Raw genomic sequence first — 4,608 nt, forward strand, 5'->3', positions numbered from 1 at the left:
ATTTATTTATTTATATAGGGGGGGACGGAGAGAGAGAGAGAGAAACAGAGAGAGCAAATGATACGTTAATGACTTTATAACGTAAATCCGAAAGATAGGGAGCTGTGTATGAAGATGAGGATTCTCCTTTCGAACGAGATAATATTGGCTAGTCACGTCAGCAGGTAGAAATGTCACAGAGATGTCTCTCTCTCTCTCTCTCTCTCTGTGTGTGGGGTGTGTTTGTGTGTGTGTGTTTAGAATGGGGGGGGATTTTATTACACAACTTATCGCTGGCCACGCTCAAATTTATCTGCGGTGTTTTTTTTTTCTCGCCCTGCTGGCTTAAGAGCCCTGCAAAGTATAATCAACAGGGTCGAGAAGCAAAACGAAAAAGAAAAAAATAATGGAGCAAAAATGCACAGGTGGTTAGAAAAGGTGATAGGGAAACATGCAGCTTTTAAACCTGAACTGCTTTTATGAGGTGTAGTATCAGAAAGATTAGATAAAAAGCTTATGTATTTAATATTACATCTCCTAACAGCAGCGAGGATTATCTTCGCCCAACGTTGGAAAAAAGGAAGGGGCCCCACTAGATGACGAGATAATAAAGAAGATATTATGGTAAAGGTAAAGGTTCCCCTGGCACATATGTGCTGGTCGTTCCCGACTCCAGGGGGCGCTGCTCATCTCCGTTTCAAAGCCGAAGAGCCAGCGCTGTCCGAAGACGTCTCCGTGATCATGAGGCCGGCATGACTCAACGCCGAAGGCGCACGGAAGGCTGTTCCCTTCCCACCAGAGGTGGTTCCTATTTTTCTACTTGCATTTTTTTACCTGCTTTCGAACGGCTAGGTTGGCAGAAGCTGGGACAAGTCACGGGAGCTCACTCTGTTACGCGGCGCTAGGGATTCGAACCACCGAAATGCCAACCTTTCTGATCAACAAGCTCAGCATCTTAGCCACTGAGCCACCGCATCGCCTAAGAAGATATTAGATTGTGCAGAAATGGAGACAAACAGATATGGATACAGATGAGAGAGAGAGAGAGAGAGAGGGAGGGAGGGAGGGAGGGAGAGAGAGAGAGAGAGAGAGAAAGAGAGAGAGAGAGAGAGAGAGAGAGAGAGAGAGAGAGAGAGAGAGAGAGAGAGGGAGTTTTAAAGAAGAGATTGGACAATTGTCTCCAGTGATACAGGGTCTCATGTCTGAGTAGGGGCTGGATCAGAAGACCTCCATGTCAAATCTGGAAGGTTTCTGTCGACCTCATTAAATCCCGGAACAAATTGCTTAAGATTGCTTCCTAATTCTCTCCTCCTAATGAATTTGGAAGAGTGAGCTAAGTGGACACTAATGAGAGAGGAGACCAAAGCCTTCTAACCTGTCAGAAAATCTCATTTTTGAAAATCTTTTTCAGAGGGAGGCAGGGTGTGTGTGCAAAACGGACATAAATCAGAGCTACGAAGAAGCTGTGTTCAGCGTGCTGGTGTGAGAGGGATTGCAAGATCAAGTGAGGGACTAATCCCACTCTGTAAAGCCTTAGTAAGGCCACACCTAGAGTACTGCATCCAGTTTTGGTCACCCCACTATAAAAAGGTTGTGGAGACTCTGGAAAGAGTGTAGAGAAGAGCAACCAGGATGATGAGGGGATTGGAGACTAAAACATACGATGAACGGTTGCAGGAACTGGGCCTGGCTAGTCTAGTGAAGAGAAGGACCAGGGGAGACAGGAGAGCAGTCTTCCAATATTTGAGGCGCTGCCACAGAGAGGAAAGGATCAAAGTATTTTGCAAATATCTGAATGCCAGACAAGGCAGAATGGATGGAAACTGACCAAGCAAAGATTCAACCTGGAAATAAGGAGGAAACTTCTGACCGTGAGAACAATCAACCCATGGAACAGAAGTTGACTTAGGAAGTTGTGTGAGATTCATCCCTGGAGGCTTTCAAGAAGAGACTGTACTGACATTTGTATGACATGGTGTTGGGTCTCCTGCTTGACTAGATGACCTACAAGTCAACGCTGAAAACTAGCAGGTTCTGACATTTTCTGGAGAACCAGTAATGGAAATTTTGAGTAATTCAGAGAACCGGTAGTGGAAATTTTGAGTAGTTTGGAGAACCGGTAGGGGAAATTTTGAGTAGTTTGGAGAACCGGTAGCAGAAATTTTGAGTAGTTCAGAAAACCAGTAGGGGAAATTTTGAGTAGTTTGGAGAACTGGTAGAGGAAATTTTGAGTAGTTTGGAGAACCGGTAGTGGAAATTTTGAGTAGTTTGGAGAACCGGTAGGGGAAATTTTGAGTAGTTTGGAGAACCGGTAGCAGAAATTTTGAGTAGTTCAGAAAACCAGTAGGGGAAATTTTCAGTAGTTCGGAGAACTGGTAGAGGAAATTTTGAGTAGTTTGGAGAACCGGTCGTGGAAATTTTGAGTACTTCGGAGAACCGGTAGCGGAAATTTTGAGTAGTTCGGAGAACTGGTAGCGGAAATTTTGAGTAGCTTGGAGAACCGGTAGGGGAAATTTTGAGTAGTTCAGAGAACCGGTAGGGGAAATTTTGAGTAGTTTGGAGAACCGGTAGCAGAAATTTTGAGTAGTTCAGAGAACCAGTAGGGGAAATTTTGAGTAGTTTGGAGAACCGGTAGGGGAAATTTTCAGTAGTTCGGAGAACTGGTAGCAGAAATTTTGAGTAGCTTGGAGAACCAGTAGCGGAAATTTTGAGTAGTTCAGAGAACCGGTAGCAGAAATTTTGAGTAGTTCAGAGAACTGGTAGCGGAAATTTTGAGTACTTCGGAGAACTGGCAAATGCCACCTCTGGCTGGCCCCAGAGTAGGGTGGGAATGGAGATTTTGCAGTATCCTTCCCCTGCCACGCCCACCAAGCCACACCCACAGAATCAATAGTAAAAAAAAATTGAATTTCACCACTGCTACAAAGACCCTTCCAACTTTGTGATTCTGTTAAGATTCTGTCTGCCTCAGAGGATCTCAGTCCTGAGCAGGGTTAGATTAGAAGACCTCTAAAATCCTTTCCCATTTTATTTATTTTATTTATTTAGGGAATTTATATTGCCGCCTATTGGCAACTCACTGCAGTTTACAGAATATAAAATCTCACATTAAAAACAATAAAACTCTTAAATGAAGTGTCATTCGGGGGGGGGAGGGTCATTAAATGGATGGCCAGGAATACATTTTAAGCTGGCTGGTCGGTGCAGGTAGCCACTTCATCTTTGCAGAGTCGGGCTATTTGCTGATATTTTGCCCTAGTTACGTTCCCCTCTTTATAATTGTTCTTTTTGTCTTTCAATTTATCAGAGAGTTCTTTGTGCTGTTTTCTTCTGAGAGCTGTACTTTTTCTTCTTCTTCATTGGTATTGTGTTAGCCTGGGCTTTTATAATTTCCTTTTTCAGAATTTCAAAGTCCTGGACTTACAACCACAGTCGAGCTCCACACCTACGTTTGCTAAGCACAACATGCGTTAAGTGAAATTTGTTGCCCGTTTTACTACCTTTCTTGACACGGTTGTTAAATGAATCGCCGCACTTGTTCCGTTAGTGACACGGTTGAAAAGTGAATCCTGCTTCTCCTTTGACTTTGCTCTCCAGAAGGTTGCAAAGGGGGAATCACATGACCTCAGGACACTGCAACCGTCATAACTACGAGTGCACAAAGCATCTCAATTTGGATCGCAGGACCGTAGGGATGCTGCAAAGGTCGTAAGCCGTGAAAAACGGTCGTAAGTCACCTTTTTTCCGTGCCGCTGTAACTTTGAACGGTCGCTAAATGAATGGTTGTAAGTCAAGGCTTGAGACCTGTGTGCTTTTGACACCTGGACTTCAGGACAAACCGTAGAAAAGGAGAGGAGAGGAGGACAGTCTGAAGTGGTGCAGGGTTTCCTGCCTAGGCAGTGGGTTGGACTAGAAGACCTCCAAGGTCCCTTCCAACGCTGCTATTCTATTCTATTCTATTTCTTATTCTATTCTATTCTATTCCATTCCATTCTACTCTATTTCTTATTCTATTCTATTCTATTCTATTCTATTCTATTCTATTCTATTCCATTCTACTCTATTTCTTATTCTATTCTATTCTATTCTATTCTATTCTATTCTATTCCATTCTACTCTATTTCTTATTCTATTCTATTCTATTCTATTCTATTCTATTCTATTCTATTCTATTCTATTCCATTCTACTCTATTTCTTATTCTATTCTATTCTATTCTATTCCATTCCATTCCATTCTACTCTATTTCTTATTCTATTCTATTCTATTCTATTCTATTCCATTCCATTCTATTCTATTCTATTCTATTCTATTCCATTCTATTCCATTCTATTCCATTCCATTCCATTCTACTCTATTTCTTATTCTATTCTATTCTATTCTATTCCATTCTATTCTATTCTATTCTATTCCATTCTATTCCATTCCATTCCATTCTACTCTATTTCTTATTCTATTCTATTCTATTCTATTCTATTCTACTCTATTTCTTATTCTATTCTATTCTATTCCATTCCACTCTATTTCTTATTCTATTCTATTCTATTCCTTATTCTATTCTACTCTATTTTATTCTGTTTTATTCTATTCTATTCTATTTTATTCCATTCTATTCTATTCCTTATTCTAC

The sequence above is a fragment of the Thamnophis sirtalis genome, unplaced genomic scaffold, assembly GCF_051295495.1.
Source record: "Thamnophis sirtalis isolate CommonGarterSnake01/CBP01778 unplaced genomic scaffold, rThaSir2_p1.2 scaffold_9, whole genome shotgun sequence".
NCBI lineage: Eukaryota > Metazoa > Chordata > Lepidosauria > Squamata > Natricidae > Thamnophis > Thamnophis sirtalis.